Genomic DNA, 18536 nt, shown 5'->3' with positions numbered 1-18536 from the left:
ACCTTGAACTCCTGATCTTCGTGTCTCCTCTTAAAAGCTAGGATGATTGGTGAACACCACCATAACAAGTTTTATGTGGCCCTGGGGGTCAAACACGGAGTTTTTATATATGCTGCACGCTAAGTGCTCAGCAATTGAGCTACGTCCCCTCAGGACTGTGTCTCTTATTTGTTGCCATTATCTCAGCAGCCAGCATAGCAGTGCAGATTTTGGGTACCTAAAAAACACTAATTGAATGAATGGTTGCTCAGGTGGAACTAGAGCTTGGTGGTTTTCATGTGCTGGTTTCTCTATGTAAGACTTTCCTAAATGCTGGGCTATGGTTTATCCCAGCACTCAGGAAGCAGAGACAGGCAGAGCTCTATGAGTTCAAGGCCAGCCTGGTCTACACAAAGAAACTATGTCTCAACCCCCCCCCCCCCCACACACCCCAAAAAGGACATTCCTAAACATTTTGAAAAGATAGGTGAATGATAAATTGGGTATGATGGCACATACTTATAATCATACCACTCAGGAGGTTGAGGCAGGAGGATTGTGAGTTTAAGGCCAGCCTGAGCTATATAGCAAGATCCCGTTTCAAAACAAAACAAAACAAATCACAGAACACAAAACTACATGGACTGACTGGGGTAGCTGCGGGCTGCAGGGACAGTGGAACGCTGGCCCGTGGACTGAAATACAGAGAGGAAAGGAAGACCAAGGCAAGGACCTCTGGGTCCAGACCCACCCTTCATTCTTCTCCAGCCGGAACAGAGAAAGTCCGTTCTCAACTTTGGCCTGAGGATTACTCACAGGAGACTCCAAATCCAAATCAAAGAAACTGACTCACTGATTCAATTCCATGGAATCCTGAGTCATTTGAGCTCATTACGCCTCTTTAACATGTACTTGTTATTTCAGGCTATGAGAAGACACTTTCTTGAGCTGTTCTTTGTCCTGCACCAAGAGGACAAAGGATGTTACCTAGTCACAGTAAAAAAAAAAAAAGTGTGTATCGTAATGAACTTCAATGGAAGTCACACATAAATTACCTTGCCACACCTGAAAGCAGAATATTATTGGTAGTGTTTATGATTGTGATATGATAATGATACCTATAGGATACGATCATTTTTACATGATAATGTAAATAACAGGATAATTTTTACATCTTCTCAGTGATAGAAATCTCTACTTTTTTCCTAATGGAGAATAAAAATATTAAAGTCAGGTTACATTTCAAATCACTGAACTGGGGTGGGTCAGAACTGCTAGTGTTTAAAAAATGTGAACAACATTCTTAATATAGCTATTTGTGACTAACCCGTGGGTGTGGCGCCCAGGAGAAAGCAATAAACTCACTCACTGTGTATCTGAAAAATCAAGAGTTTATTTTTCTTCCCTTTTCAAGTTAGATTTCAGAACATTACTGTTTTTTTTTTAAACAAGACCTTATTTAAGGACTTACCCTAAATTCCTCCTTTGAACAAGCTGCTGCTGATAGAAAACTGGGCATTTAAAGGCTGTTAAATGGCACAAAAAATTCAGCAAACAAATCAGAAAAATGCAAAATGTGCCTTCCTCCAAAATCCCTATCTTTGAAATTAAATCTTATTTTATGGCCCTGTAATTGTTATGGGAATGCAAGATAGAAGTAATAGATTTCATGAGCAACCTGGACATAGTATAAAAATTGATCTGTCAATCTCATCAGTGCAACGATATCATAATCTGTTGGCCATTCTACCTGCCAAGCGCTTGCTAAACATTACAGTAGCATCGGATTGACCCCTCAGAATCAATTGTTATAAAGACCTTCTAGGTGAGACGACAAAGAGTTGGAGAACTAAAAAGCCCGACAAGACCTGTCGGCACGACGTTTGCCGATGCTCGAGCCTGTTAGAGCGAGAATCCAAACTCCTGGCTGGCGGGGGTGGATCTAAGGTTAGAACTTGCACTGAGCAGGGCATGAAGCAGCGGGGCTGGATTCTCAGGGAAGGGCTCTAACAGGCCCGAGCATCGGCAAACACGGGGCCGACAGGTCTTGCCTTTTACCCTTCTCCGCCTTGCTCAAAACCGTTAGAGATTACATTCCTCTAGCTAGCCCGCAAGGTCCATTCCCCTATTTGGCCACTTCCTCCTCCTCCTGAGGCTGACTACCAAGGTCCAGCTGTCAAAGTTTTGAAGTCCAGCAATCAAAAGGCCTCTTTTGGCCGCCCTAATTAACATGCCCAATTAAACCAACTCATCCCAGCACAGGGTTTTCCCTTTTCCCTTTGTGAAGTACCATTTGCCCATGGGCTGCTTCTGTCTCCTCTTTGTCCAGAGTCAGTCCTTTGTTCCCGCTCCGGGACAAATATCCCTCCTCCCACCCCCTTTCTCTCCTCTCCCCTGTTCCTTTTCCCTTCTCCCTTGTCCTCTGTCTCCTGGCTTTGTCTCTTATTCCCAGCCCTCTGTCCCTCTGGGGCAAATAAATCTCCTTTGTGCTGACAACTTGGTCTTGGTGTGTCCTGTGCTGACTCCGGTCCTTTCACTCAGTACTGGAGAGGGGGAACAGGAATGCCTTGAGTTCAAGACCAGCATGGGCTGCCACACAGTGAGTCTGAGGCTATCCTGGGCTAAATAGTGAGGCCTTATCTAAACCCAACCAAGCAAACAACTGAAAAAACACCAAACAAAAAAACACCCACTTCTCCAGAAAACTCTTGTGCTACGTGATTGCTAATCCCAGCTCTGCATTGCCTCATGGGGCACGTACTATACTGTGGGTTTTACAAGCATGCTTACTTCTATGTTGGGGGATATTTGATCACACTGTGAACCCCGAGTTTGCATTTGTGCTAATTAAATACAAGTAACCTTGGTCAGGAGGCTGCATTAGCAACCGGTTGACAGAAAGTAATCATAGAGTCTCTGAGGGCATCCGGGAAAGATAGAGGTAGTAGGGTGGGGTTTGGAGTGGCGCAGGTTTTTCTGGTTTGGTGAAGAGGAAGCCCATTTCTTCCACTGACACCAGCAAGGAGAGGGGGTTAGCTAGTTGCTACTCAGCCTCCCTGAGCTTGCAGGTTTTCACCCCAGCCTTTGACTCTTGAGTCTTAGTAACTGCGGAACTGCAATGGCTGACTGAGATACAGTAGACTAAGGCTTAGCCCCTGTGCTGCAGGTAAAACGAGACTTCTGTGTGTACTGCTGTAGGAGGGGAAATTGGAGAGCTGAGACAATTTTTTTTTTAAATTTGTTTTTACTGTTTTTAATTATGTATATCGGCATGTGGGTGTGTGCACCTGAGCGCAGGTACCTGTGGAAGTCAGAGGTGTCAGGTCCTCCGGAACTGGAGTCGTGGGTGGTTGTGAGCAACCATGTAAGTGGTTGTGAGCCACCAAGGGAGTGCTGGGAACTGAACCTATGCCCCCTGGAAGAACAACCAGCGCGCTTAACCGCTGAGCCATTTCTTCAGCCCCAAGAGGCAAATAATTACTTTTTTCCACTGTTGTTGTTATTGTCTTCTTTTCTTTGTCTGAGACAGGTGTTAACTCTCTACACCCTGGCTGGCCTGGAATTCACTGTGTAATTAACTCAAGCCCCCAAGATTTACAGACTTCCACCAGGCCTAGTTTATCCTTTTCGTTTTTCTTTTTTCAAGTTTGATGTGCATTGGTGTTTTGTCTGCATGTATGCATGACTGTGTGAGGGTGCCAGATCCCCTGGAACTGGAGTTACAGACAGCTGTGAGCCATCATGTGGGTGCTGGGAATTTAACCCCCGTCCTCTGGAAGAGCAGCCAGTGTTCTTAGCCACTGAGCCATCTCTCCAGCCCCTCATCAATTTTTCTTTTTTTATCATTTTTTTTGTTTTATTATTATTATTATTATTATTATTATTATTATTATTATTATTATTTTGGTTTTTCGAGACAGGGTTTCTCTGTGTAGCTTTGTGCCTTTCCTGGAACTCACTTCGTAGCCCAGGCTGGCCTTGAACTCACAGAGATCCGCCTGCCTCTGCCTCCCGAGTGCTGGGATTAAAGGTGTGCGCCACCACCGCCTGGCTCATCAATTTTTCTTAATAATCCATTTTAAAATATAACTTTAAAAGTTACCTTTTGTCAGGTGTGGTGGCACAAGCCTTTAGTCCCAGCACTTGAGAGGCAGAGACAAAGGAAGTATCTCCATTGAGTTCCAGGCCAGCCTGGTCTACAAAGTGAGTTCCAGGCTATCCAGGGCTGAGTAGTGAGACTCTGTCTGAGGGGAAAAAAGTGCCTTTTCAGATAACTGCCAACCTCACTTCACTATAGATAGCAATGAACGAAATGGACAAAACTACAGCCTAACCCCAAAGATAAATTTGAGATTTGAATTGCTCAAGCACATGGTAAAACCTTCCAAGATAGAAATGACTCACTAGTGCCTTGAAGGTTCTCCCCTTTGGGCTTCTGAACCTGGGCACTATCTAGTTGAGAAGGAAGAAAGGGAGAGATAAACAAAAGGTGCAGCAGAAAGCCTGACCCACACCATGGGAACTCCTCTTCTTCTTCTTTGTATTGCTGAAGCTCCGGGACCTGGGGCCTCCCACACAGAGCAGGATGTCCCTTTCAGAGTTTGCTAATTCTTAGGGGTACCACACTGCTGACTTTACCCAAACCAGTCAGTCCTCAGGCTGCTTCCCCCCTTCTGTGCAAACCACACCTTCCCTGCACTTCCTCTCCCCATGACTGACCTTAAGACTTCTGCTACGGCCTTCTAGGACCCAGCAGGACTCCTGTCCCAGGGATCTGTACTATGCGATCTTCTTTTACAGAAGTCACTTTGTTTGTTTGTTTGTTTGTTTGTTTTTTGTTTTTCGAGACAGGGTTTCTCTGTGTAGCTTTGCGCCTTTCCTGGAACTCACTTTGTAGCCCAAGCGGACCTCTAACTCACAGAGATCCACCTGCCTCTGCCTCCTGAGTGCTGGGATTAAAGGCTTGTGCCCCCACTGCCCGGCTCAGAAGTCACTTTTGTGTCTGTGTGTCTACCAAACCCAGTTAAAAGGCATCCGTGGCACATTTTTACCACATACCCTAGAAGAGGATGCTCAAGGATACACTGTACAGAATCAGGTGTGAAATATTTCCAGTGGATTTTGAGGTCATTCACTTATTCAGCATGTGGATAGTCAATGCACATAAAATTCTAGAGGCACTTTGCTAGGCATAGTTCCCATTTCACACTGGTAAGCACCCAGTGCTGACCCTGGACAGAGATGGCTGATAGGGGATGGTGCTGACCCAGACTGACTCATTTCCTGTGTCCCCAGTCACAGACCATCACTGCCCAGGGCAGTCTGCTCACATTGGGATGTCACTCCACACATCCCTATGTTGACTTTAGTCTGTGTGCAATACTGATATCTATCACCTAGAATTTTATTTCAATATGTCTGTCTGCCTCTCTCTCTTTCACTAGGGTCTCACTATCTAGTGCTGGCTGGCCTAAAACTTGCTATGTAGACCAAGCTGGTCTCCAACTCATAGAGGTCTACCTGCTTCTGCCACCCAAATGTTGAGATTAAAGGTGGTCACCACTATGCCCTTCACTTGTATCATTCTTTTAAATGGCATAAACAACACTCATTCTTTTGCAGGTACTCTGACAAAAGGTCTAGGAACACTGTAGCTTATGTTAATGGAAATTTAACTTAGGCCACATTGGTTCACAATGGTCTTGTGTCCAATCATAGAAAACGAATAGATGTATGCTGTCTCCTAGGTGGCGTCTCTACAACTAAACTATCTTGAGATTGTATTTCACCCCAGTCAGAAAGGCTACCATTAAGAAATCACAAACAAAACAAAAGCTGGACATGGTGGCCCACGCCTTTGATCCTAGCACTGAGGAGGCAGAGGCGGGCAGAATCACAGAGTTCAAAGCCAGCATGACCTACATAGTTCCAGAACAGCCAGGACTACATAGAGAAACCCTGTCTCAAACACACACACACACACACACACACACACACACACACACACACACACACACAAATCAAACAAATGCTGGCCAGAGAGGGGGTGGCAGGCCTAATACATTGTGGGTGGGAATGTAAATTAGTCACAGGTACTATGGAAATAAACAATAGAAGTTACATACACATGCAACCCTAATAATAGAATCATCATATAGTGTATTACTCCTGGGTATTTACCAAAGATGTTGAAGTCAGCAACCACAAAGACACATGCGCAGACATGTTTACTGCTGCATTTTTTTTTCCTCAACCGCTAAGGAGAGGGGCCAGTGTAGGCATTTAAGCGTAGATGAGTGGATATAGAAAATTCAGTATACATGCACAATGGAGTTTTATTCAGCCACATCTGAGGACAAAAGTATGCCATTTGCAGGAAAAAAAGATGGAACTGGAGATCATGTTAACTTAAGTAAGAGAGTTCAGAAAGACAGAGATCACAGGTTCTCATGTGGAATTACATTGGAAATGGATATATATACATATATATATGATCTGAAAGTAGAAGGGACAGTATAAGGGGAGAGGAAGGGAATGGGGTGGGGTGGGGTGGGATGGGGTGGAGGTGGGACAAAGCAGAGTAACAGGAGTGAATACAAACAAACCACATGATACATATGTTTGAAAATGTCCTTATGAAATACATCATTCTGTGCTATGAATATTCTAATAAAAATGTTAGCACTTGGGGGATTAAAATTTACCTCATTTGAATAATTAGCACATGCATGAGGCGCATAGCCTGCACCTGATTTGTGCATTGACTAATTGAAACTGGACCTAAAAGTGAAAACTGGGCTGTATGGAGTGGAAGAGATAGCTCAGCAGCTTAGAGCACTTGTGGCTCTTGCAGAGGACCTGGGTGTGGTTCCTAGTGCCCACGTGACAGTTTATAAACTCTACCTCCAGTTCCCGGGACTCATGGCTTCCTCCTGGGCTGGCACCAGGTACCCATGCAGTGTATTTGCAAACATTCAGGCAGGCATGAGCAGGACATAAATAAAAATAAAAATAAAAGTGGAATAAAAAAAGTGGAATAAAAGTGGAAATCAAAAGAAGCTAATTAATCGAAGTCCCCAAGCTCCAACTTACTACTGAGGAGGATTAAGAGAGCTTCTTGTGTAGGAGTCTTCAAAGTGACCATGATACCTGTGTCTTAAGGCTGATGGCTAATATGTAATATATATAATATACTATATATACATATACATATATATATATATATATATATCCCTCTAACTTTATAATCATCTTCAAAGTTTGAGAGAAAATGTTTAATTGAAACAAAAATAATGAAGCCAGAGAAGGACTTTATCATACAATTAAAACAATGCTCATGAAAAGTTATCTCAGTGATAACTCAGATGAGTGATTCTATTTAATGGAAGATTATTTATCAAAGATTTAAAGGGGGAAGATAACTTTCTGTCTGAGGTTGACATTGCCTTAATCTCCTAAACACAGTTATTCAAAAATATAAGGTTTATCTAAACAAATAAATGTTCCTCAAGTTTACCAGTAGGCGTCACTGTTTAAACCTACTAATAACATTTCCCACAGAGTTCTAAGCCAAGACTAGTAAATGAGATACATCATTCTGAACACCAGCCTTTTCGTGTAAAGAATATTTCTACGACTCCAGATAATTGAGAGGCCTGAGGATCAGATGGAAATATATGATCAATGCTAATGATCAATGTTTCCTAAGTTTTATGGTTGTACTAAGGGATTTAATCACTGTCTTATGCTCAAAGTATTTAAAAGGCTGGGAAGTTCCCAGAGCTGCACCTACAAATTTTGTTTAAGATCGTAGGCTGTTTTGATTAAAAATACTTTGGAAGAAATTAGAAAAAAAAACTGAAAATATTTCAAATTCTGGGTCTTCAGAACAATGGTACCTTTTTGGAGTTAGCAAGTCAAACTTGGAGGCAAAAAAAAAAAGGAAGGAAGGAAGGAGAAAAAAAAGAAAAGGTAGTGAGGAGTGGGGACAGAGGCAGAGAAAGGCAGAGGGAAAAGTACTTTTGCAAAAAGTTCGTTGATATTAAGACTACCCGGCTTCCTCCGGCCAGGCAGGGGCAGCTAGCAGAGGTCTGCAGTGCCCTGCTGTCGTGCACAAGTCGCCGGAGACTCGGTTGCTTCACCGAGGGAAACTCGGAAACTCGGCTTGCAGCAGCGACCTAAGAAGGCTGTAACTGCACTTCTTCCAACTGGAAATCAGAATTCTAATTTTTCAAGGGATTTGGACCTAAAAAAACTGATACCTTGAGGAAAGGGACAAAAGTTGCACCTATACCAGGAGTGGGGTTCGAACCCACGCAGACATACGTCCATTGGATCTTAAGTCCAACGCCTTAACCACTCGGCCATCCTGGTCCCGGCGTGCACTACTGCTTCTGCACTTCCTACAAAGCTTACACGACCGTCCTCTTCCTGCTTTTTCTTTTTCCAAAAAGATGCTCCCGCGCGGGCCGCCCGGCGCTCCCGGCTTTCCCCGGCCCAGCTCCCGAGCGACGCTCGATGGCTGCCGCCCGGATTTCGTGTCGCCGCCGCTCGCTGTCGCCCCGAGCTCTTGGCGGCGGCGACGGAACTGCAACTGCAGGAGCCGCGCGCGGGCCGGCGCTCCGGACGGGCGGGCGGGCGGGCGGGCGGCTCGGCCCCGCCGGCTCGGCTCGCACCCTGGAGGTGCGCGGGCGCCGCACACAAACCCCAAGGCTTAACTTCTGCGCTCCGGAGCGGCCGTGTGACCGAGTCCCTGCGGTGGTGTGGGGACGGGTCCGCGGGGCAAAGTTTCAAGTGTGTTTATTCTCAATCGAAAGGGGTGCCGGGGCCTTCCCTGCACCTGTGCGCCGCTTTCCTTTCCCGCCCGTGGGGCAAGACACGCCGGAAGGAGGCTCTGCAGAGAGCGAGCTGTGTGGGCAAGGCAGTGTGGCCCAGTCCCTCTTTTCCCTCCCTGGTGGCTGCAGGCACTAATAACCCCTTTGCAGCATCTCAAATGCAGGGTCAAGGCCTCCCGGATTCCTGCCACCTAGAGGGCCGTGTTCCCTTGTTTCTAAAAACTTGTTCGGTGTTCTACTTTCGTTTTTTGTCGCCGTGATAAAACACCCTCAACAAGAGGCAGTTTAGGGGACAGGGACTTATGTGCATGACACTGGCCATCACCCAATACCCCAGGGCCCCGGCTAGGTGTTCTGCAGCAAGCGGACTGGTGGCTGAGCCTTGCCCTGACCACTCCATGTTGTCCCCGCAAGAGCCTGTTGGTACAGGGCCGGTGACTTCTGTCTTTGCCTATAAATTGACATAGATCTGTCTGCTCCTGCCTCCTGAGCCATCCGAATGTGGCTTCTATTGTGCTTTCTACATCCTTCAAAGCTTGGGTCCTGGGACCCTGACGAGGAGAGGCGATGGGATGGAGAAAGGACAGACCCACGGACACACCTACCATGAAGCTGGGATCAGGTGGGGGCTTCTCTTAACCGCTGAAAAGCCCGAACCTCAGTGTGCTTATTAGGTACAGCAGAGGAGAAGGGGTTGGCTAAGTTTGGTAGGTGGTCTCTGTAGGTGAGCAGTCCCCTAGTCTTTGCACACACTGGTCAACGGTCCATAAACACAGTCAGACCCCAGAGAAAAACTTCGCCTATCTCTCGTGCCTGGATCACATGGGTAATGGCTTTGCCAAATTGTTCTCTGGGTCAGAGTCCTTGAAGCCCTTGGACACGTCAAAATGTACATTCACTCTGGCTTTCACTCGGGGCTTCCTCTGCCCCCTATAGCTGAGTGCATGTGAAGTCCAACAATCCAGTTTGTGTACAGCTCGGGTCCTTCCTGGTGGATGTCAAAAAGAGATGTATGGATTGAAGTTCCCAGAGACAAAAAGAAAAGCCGCACCTGTGTTAAAGATCCTACAAGGTGAATTGAATGATTACCATGGGCTATTTTTAGTCCTCTGAATAGCTGCTCATTGCCCACCTCTGTGTTGGACCTAATATTCTTATGACTGTGAGTAAATCCTTTTGAAAAGTACTTAGACCACTAGACTCCACCAGCCCAAGAGCTAAGAGTATCATCAGACATCATCGGAAGCAAATAGCAAAGATTCTGTGCTTTGTAGCAAAAGTCTACCTGCGACTCCCATCAACGTTTTTGAAAAGTGATTTATGACTTTCTTTTATTCTCTAATTAAAAAAAAACTTTACAAACTCTTACCACATTGGAACATGATATTCAAAGTAATGTAAATCTGTATTCCAGGGCTATGGCTATTCAGATTTAGCTCCAGAGTAAACTCTCTTATTCCCTTTGAAGTGAGTACTGTGTTTTTGCATTGATTCAGATAAGGTTACTGGGGACAAGGGAGAATTAAGGCTTTGTGATGTGTATCTGTGATCTCAATGTAGTCACGTTCTACACAACAGCGTTTCCACCAGGGTCGCATAAGAAACAATGATCTCTTAAGGTAGAATGAAGCCAAGAGTGTCTGATGACCGAATGCAGGGTGGCTGCTGCAGAGTGGCATGGTATTCCTGCATTTATGGTGACGCTGGTGTGAACAGACCCTCTCTGGCTCTGCCGGTGGTACAACAGCTGTCTCCTCTAATTACATACAGCATTAATAAAAACGATAAATGGCTATATTACCACTTTATGTTTTTATTGCTTTCTTGTGTGTCTGAGTACTCTGGGTCTCAGCTCAATGTTTTAAATTTCTTTTTTTTTTAATTGATGTGAAAATTAAAGTGCAAAGCAATGAATTTCATTGTGGCATTTTCCCACAGCTCATCCCTCTTCCCAATGGTCCTTCTCTTGTGACCCATGACCCTCTACTTTTGACTCTCATTCTTCCCCCAAATAGTTCCCCCTTCTGTTTCATGTCAGATGTGTTTTATTGTCCTTTCTTCTTCCCTCTTCCTCTCCTAAAACATCTTCTTCCTCTTTCATGGTTCCCTTTCTACACCCCCCAACACACATACACACACACACACACACACACACACACACACACACACACACACACACACGGGGTGGGGAGAAAAGAAAGATTTAACTCTAGAGTCTGTACATGAGGGAAAGAATGTGTATTTATCTTCCTAAGTCTGGCTTATTTCACTTAAGGTAATGTTCTCCAGGATGCTGGTTAGGTTTTTGTTTTTGTTTTTGTTTTTTTGTCAACTTGGACACAAGCTATAGTCATCTGGGGAGAGAGCATCATTTGAGAAAAATTCCTCCATCAGATTGGCCTATAGACAAGTGTGTAGGAAGTTTTCTTGAATAATGATTGATGTGAATGGGCTTACCCACTGTATGTGGTAACACCTCTCTCTGGTCAAGTGGTCCTGGGCTGTAGGAAAAAGCAAGCTGAGTGAGCCGTGAGAACAAGCCAATAAGCAATGTGGTTTCTGTTTCAGTTTTTGTCTCCAGGTTCCAGTCTTGAGTTCCTGCTCTGAATTCTCTCAGTGACAAACTGACGTATAAACCACACAAACCATTTCTTCCCTAGGTTGCTTCTCGAAGGGGTTTTTATCTCAACAATATGTTAGGTCCAAAGCAGATCCCCAAATGATGTTCTGCCAACAACGTCCTGAATGGGCTCAGTTCAGGATGGACTCTGGGTAAACAGAAGGAGTGGTAGCCAAGAAACAAAAACCTACACTCAGAAATCTTGTGATTCAGGTTTTGTTTGCCAGTTGCTTCTAGCAGGCAAGATGTTAGGTCCCAAGTGGGCCCCCAAAATGGCAGCGCTGTTTTGTTTTTATTTGTTTGTTTGCTATTGTCTTTGAGTAAGGGCCTCACATAGCCGAGCTGACTTTAAATTCTCTAATGTAGCTGAGGATGGCCTTAAACTTCTGGTCTACCTCTCGTGTGCTGGGATTACAGGCCTGTACCACCATATGCAGTTTTATGTGGTGTTGGCCATCTACTCAGGCCTTTGTGCACGCTAGCAAGCACTCTACCAAGTAACCTACACCCCTGGTCCTTACAGCCATCCCACCCCCTCACCCTCCCAAAGATTAAAATGAGAGCAGTTTGCAGTCAGAGGAAAATGGGGTGGCTTGGGTGCCCCCTGCCAACGTGTACTGACAACACAGAAGATATCTAGTGTGGTGCTGGGCCGGTGTGCTGGTTCCCTGTTGTCCATGTTAAGGAAGTGTGGGGTCATCCGTGGTCAGCCTTCCCTCTACCAGGGCTTGGAAACCGCCAGGAAAAAAGTAGCAAAGCATGAGCTGAACAAAACCGCCTGCAAAGAGGAACGAATAAAGGGCAGTGTCCAGGGCCACCATGTCCACAAAGAGGCAAACTCGGTGTAAGGAGGCAAGTTCATTCCAGTCTTGTGAAAGACACGTGACGCAAGTGCTTTGACAAGAACTGGGGAGCAAAAAACGTCCCTTCCTCATTTCCTCGGTTGTCTTAATCTAGCTGGTGATTTACAGTAAAAGGTGTGTGTGTGTGTGTGTGAAGCTTAGTCTGCGGCACACCCTCGAGCCAAGCCCACACAGTGCGCACTTTGAGGGCTCTCTCCCTGGGCAGACAAGTCAGGAGCTGAGTTGACGCTATCATTTCAAGTGTGTGAGTATTTGCTGTTGCTATTTTATCTTGCAAATTGGAAGGAGGAGTTCAATTACTCCATCGCTACACGGCAGACCTCTGATCTATCTACAAGCTTTCCTTGGAGGTGTAAACCACAGTATTTACTTTGCATTTAAGGCTTTGTGTGACTTAAAGGTTGGAGAACAATGCACGTCTTTAACATTTTTTTTTTCCCTTCCAAAATAAAAAGTAGGGCAAATACAGAAACAATGGACTAAAGAGAATTAATACATTGTTCTTTCCTGTTTCATCCACTATAGAGCAGTGCAGTGGTGAAGAGGTGGTCAGAACAGCCTGGATACTTCAGTGGCCTCCAAAACGGCGTGGCCCTTTCCACTTTCTATTGGTTTAATTAATTACTTTATTTGAAAAAAAAATGGAGTGTTCCCACCCCATCCCCACCCCACCCCCACAGGAATGTCTGTTTCTCTGTTTCATTTTTCAGCTGCTCTCTTCTAGGTTTTGGCTTATCTGCTTGGGGGTAAACCTAGAAGGATCTAGGATTCTCTTGCCTTCTTACAGAAAACCTGGTTTTTTTTTGTTTTTGTTTTTTGTTTTTTGTTTTTTTTTTTTTTTCGAGACAGGGTTTCTCTGTGTAGCTTTGCGCCTTTCCTGGAACTCACTCTGTAGCCCAGGCTGGCCTCGAACTCACGGAGATCCGCCTGGCTCTGCCTCCCGAGTGCTGGGATTAAAGGCCTGTGCCACCACTGCCCGGAAAACCTGTTTTCTTTCCTTCTTTTCTCTAAGCACTACTCTGCCCCTGAGCTACATCTCCCAGATATATATTCTATTTTCTGCCACCTTTCTTTTTTCCTTCCTCCTGCCCCCTTTTAAATATTTATTTTGAGACTCATTCTCCCCCCTCCCCCCCATATCCCAGGCTGACCTGGAACTCACTACCTAGCCCAGGTTGGCTTTACACTCATGGCAATCCTCCTGCCTGAGTCTCTCAAGTGTTGGGTTTACAGACACTGGTCATGACACACTCATCCTTTTTTTTTTTTTTTTATTTTGTTTTAGGTACTAATTCACTAATCCCACTGGATTATTATTTTAAAAGTATCTACTCCAAGTTGTTTTATCTGGCAGCCACAAGGAAAGGAGGGGCCTGTATGGGTTGTAAGTCCTGCACTGCATGCTGCAGGTCCACTTTTAATGCCAAACCAAGAGAGTTAGCAAGACAGACTGTGATTTCCCACTGGAAATGGGAACTCGTTGAATAATTACCTCCAACATTTATAATGGCTGGTGCAGAGAGTCCTTTTGATGAGGTGTGGAAAGGGGATTCTTAAGTTTCCTTGATGATCGACTTTCTTCTCCTAAATGCACACCCTAACGCCTTACCACTAAGTGACATTTCTTGTTTGACAGGCTTTTCCCCACCATCCATCAGATTGCAAAGTGTGGCTGAAGATTATGAAGCGGCCATGTCACTATGCCCATTTAAGGATGCACCGCACCGGCGCAAACCACAGGGCAAGGCAAAGAATGAGCTAGTCAAACATTCCTGTGTGCAAGAGAGAGCAAGACAAATTCCTGGGCTTGTCACGTGGAGGCTAAATACCTCCTTTTTATCGGGCTGACATTCCTTGTATTGCCCTCTCCCTTGTGGGGATTCTCTGACGGCTGCTTGAGAGACACCTGCCACCTGGATGAAACATCTGTCTGTGCCTCAAAGCCCCGCGGAGTTCCCAGCTTAGCAAGTCTAGCTCAGGATCCCCCTGCATCCACTCCTTGCTCTTTAAAAGTCCTGCAGACTAGGAATGGCCTTGCAGCTGTTTAATTCACAGACAGTATGAACTGTAAATGAAAACAATTTACATTGTGTGTGTGTGTGTGTGTGTGTGTGTGTGTGCCATGCATATATTGAAGGCAGCATGTGGATGTCAGAAAACAATTTGTGAGAGTTGATTCTCTCCTTCCATCATTTGAGTTCTGGGAATTGAACTTAGGCTTGGTAGCAAGTGTCTTTACCCACTGGGCCATCTTGCAGGCTCCTGATAGGCATTTTGTGAGTCTAAGCAGTACATATGGGATGCCTGGGGCAGACATACACACAGGAATGGGCTAGTATCTCGGGTGGTTCTCATATGCAACTTCCATGATCGACATTATTTTAGGATTGAAAGACACAGATACTGACCTGAAATACAGCCTTTCACAACTGGGAGGAGGCAGTCAATTATTTTGCATAAATTATCTAACTAGATTAAATATTAAAAAGGAATAGAACAGGTTAAACTTAAGCCAATATGTTTTTGCCCCAAGTCTCTCTCTCTCTCTCTCTCTCTCTCTCTCTCTCTCTCTCTCTCTCTCTCTCTCTCGCTCTCTCTCGCTCTCGCTCTGTGTGTGTGTGTGTGTGTGTGTGTGTGTGTGTGTGTTGTGGATGGAATCCAAGGTCTTGAGAATGCCAAGCACACACTACTACTGATCTGTACTCTAGCCCCACCCCACTCCCACCAAATTTTTTGAAAATATTTTTATATGGTTGGAATGAAAGAGAATAAAAAAAATCCCTTCCAGATGAAATGGTTTTGAAATTTCTTTCCGTGCATATTGCCTGAGTCATACCTTTCCCAAACTATCTCTCCCAAGCTCTGCCTCACAGCAGCCCTTCCTGGGCTCTGTGACAGGGGTGTTGGTCAGTGACTGGGCCTTAGCCATTCACTGTCTTTTTTTTAAAAAAATTAATTTATTCTTTAACAGTTTCACATACACACATGCGTACACACACACACACATTACATTCAAGTTATACTTATATCTACCCCCACACATTCTTAATCCTCACCTCAAGTCTCCATCCCATTTTTAGGTCTTTTTGTTTTTGCTTTGTGATGCCCTGGGTTTAACTGTTCACATGCATGGACATAGAGCTATTCATTGGAACATCATTAACTCACTTGTGGCTACATCACTGAATACACTGACTTCCTCTCCAGAAATCTTATTCATTCATTCATTCATTCATTTAGTATTATATTATTTAGTATGTATACAATGTTCTGCCTGCATGTACACCTGCACACCAGAAAAGGGCAGCAGATCTCATTATAGGTGGTTGTGAGCCACCATATGGTTGCTGAGAATTGAACTTAGGACTTCTGGAAGAGCAGCCAATGCTTTCTTAACCTCTGAGCCATCCCTCCAGCCCCTCTGCAGAAATCCTACCTTCTGTTATTACCCCTGGACAGGGCTGAGCCCTGTGAACCCCTCTCCCATCTGTGATTGAACTTTTGACAGCTCAGTCTTCCGTGGGCAGCTGTGAGTTCATGAGTGCCATGGCATTTCATAGCCTTCCTGCCACTGTCTGATTCTTAATTACTTCCCTCCCTTCTCCTGGGATGTTCCCTGACCCTTGCAGGGGATGGCAGAGATGCCCGTTTAAGGCTGAACACCCAACAGTCAATCATTCTCAGAACCTTGGCCAGCCAAGAGCCTTCATTGACCACTATTCATTGCAAATAGAAGCTTCTTTGATCCAGCACTAGTCTATGGTTATAAACATAAGTATGTAAGAGGTAGCTTGACATACCAATTCAGTAAAACAAAAGTAATAGGTTCATTCCTAGTGATTATGACTTCCCTGAGCATGGGCCTTTGACCAAATTCACAGTATCAGGCATGACTCTCTGCTGTGAAATGGGCCTCAGCGTCAATCAGAGATCAGTTGCACACCCCCGTAACAGTTGTGCCACTATTATAGCAGTAAACACATCTTGCCTGGCAAGTGGTATTGTCATATGTAAGGTCCAAAGCTGGAAAAAAAACAGTTGATTTTTCCCCTCCCAGCTTCCTGCGTAGGAACTTCTGATATGATGAAAAGACAGCCGAGAGGAAGCTCAAGCCCAGTATGGTTTCTTTGTGTTCTGCAAACAAGTATATAAAGTATTTGGCAATAGTTTATTACTGTCCGGTTCTGGTGGACAACCAGGAAGAATGGCAGTAGTCTGTATTGTTTTGGGGGCTCTGAAGCTTTTCTAGACAACAACTCTTCATGAGGTATCTCATATTGGACACTGAGATTGAAGTTCAATAACCTATGACTTCTGGGATGGGCATTATCTGCCCTAGACCTTCACTTTTTGCTCAGCCTTTTCAAATTGCCTGTTCAAATTGCCCAGGTCATTCATGCTCTGATTTCAGTGTATCAGTCCCCACCAAGACTAATGTTCAGGCGTGGTGTCCACGAAGCAGCGAGTATCAGGAGGCAGCCGAGTAGGACATGTTTGGATCATGAGGATAGAACCACCATGAAGAGACTGATGGTTTCCATGCAGAAGTGAATTCACCCTTTTTTGAGACTGGATCTTATGACTAATACAGAGAATAGATTATTATAAGGAATATTGTCTCCTTGGTCCCCTTTCTCTTCATATAAATTTCCTTCCTTTCCGTGATCCATGCAAGGAGCAACACAAGGCTTTCACCAGAAGCTCAGCATTTGTACTCCAGCTTCCAGATTGATGAGCTTAAGAAACCTCATTCCTTTATATGTTACACAGTCTCCGGTATGTTGTTATAGCACTGAAAAAATCAGGTAACATAGAAGAGAAAAATTCAGCAAGGAAACTGAGATTTTGAAAAATTTAAATGAATAAAAAAATATCACACAATGAAATGTCACCAATGATTTTACTCATCTTGGCTCAAAAGAACCACTGGAATTATGTAAAATTAAAACACTGCACAAGAGCCCAGACCAGGCACATTCAGAGAGGATTGAGGGAAGGATAACTAAAAAAAAGATGTGTGAAATGCTATATGGAAACTTACTACGTTATAAGTGTAGTAAAATATGTAACTTAAAGAAAAAATAGGGGGTGGGTGGAGAGATGGCTCAGTGGTTAAGAGCATTGGATGCTCTTTTGGAGGACCTGAGTTCGTGAAGTCCCAGCATCTACATGGTGGCTCACAACCATCTGCCACTTCAGTTCCAGGGACTTCCTCTTCCAGCCTATGTAGGTGCACATAGTGCACAGATATACAAAGGAAAAACACCCAGATACAAAAAGAAAAGAAGAGTTTGAAGGAGGCACCCTACAAGGGAGAGGTAATGCTCTTTTCAAAAGCCACAGGTTATAAAACAAAATTCCCTGTGCAAGTGGAGATAATTCCCTATGAGTTGTTGAGTAGGGAGGTCCCAAACAATACAGGGACTATTGATGTTGCTCTTGGTTGCCTAATAGAACTTGATGAAAAGACCTTATTGCTGAAGATACCACACACTTTGATCACAGGACATAGAGAAATCAAGCTGGAACTCACCTAGAAGTCTCCTCCCTGCTGGCTCACCATCACAGTGTTGGGAGATCCTATGCAGATCTTCTAGAGGAGAAAAGTCATCAACTGTCTTACCTAGCTGTGTCCCCTGTGAACTACAACACCAATTTCTGGTGTGACAGTGGCATGAATGTTATCAATCTAACCAACCACTTTATGATTAGATTTAAGGACCACTACACAGAAAAGAACTCATGCCTCGAACCTGCATCTGGGGAGGTCATGGACCCTAGGGGAGCAGCCTATACTACTATACTACTGTTTTGGTCAATGGACATGCTATCAAACTGTTTTCTAAATACTTAAATATATATATATATATGTGCTGCTCTCAGCCTTCATCAGAGAAACTTCTTTTTCAGGTAGACAGTGATTAACACAGAGGCTCGTAACTGGTCAAAGACAATAAGAGACAGTGGACTCTTCGGCCCTAAGCAGGACAGCTATCTCATTCTCCAACTGTGTCACTGGCTTTTCTGTCATGGTGATAAAACGCCGTGACCAGAAGCTACTTATGGAAGAATGAGTGTATTTTGGCTTGCAGTTCCAGAGGGATAAGAATCTATATCGTGTTGGGGAACGTAGGGCACAAGCAGCAGACTTGGGGTCTGGAGCAGGAAGCTGAGACCCCACGTCCTCAGCCACAACCATGAGGCAGAGAGAGAATCGGAAGTGCTCCAAGACTTTCAATC

The 18536-nt window shown here is 44.6% G+C and overlaps 1 non-coding gene across 1 annotated transcript; it reads right to left on the bottom strand.

Annotated features, from left to right (window-relative positions):
* Window positions 1-8269: 8269 nt before the first annotated feature.
* Window positions 8270-8352, bottom strand: Trnal-uaa (transfer RNA leucine (anticodon UAA)). Its single transcript has one exon. It is a non-coding gene; the product is annotated as a tRNA-Leu (tRNA).
* Window positions 8353-18536: the final 10184 nt, after the last annotated feature.

This window comes from Peromyscus eremicus, chromosome 8b (assembly GCF_949786415.1).
Source record: "Peromyscus eremicus chromosome 8b, PerEre_H2_v1, whole genome shotgun sequence".
NCBI lineage: Eukaryota > Metazoa > Chordata > Mammalia > Rodentia > Cricetidae > Peromyscus > Peromyscus eremicus.
Note: the sequence above shows the minus strand (reverse complement) of the source record. Positions and strands in the feature narration are given on the sequence as shown.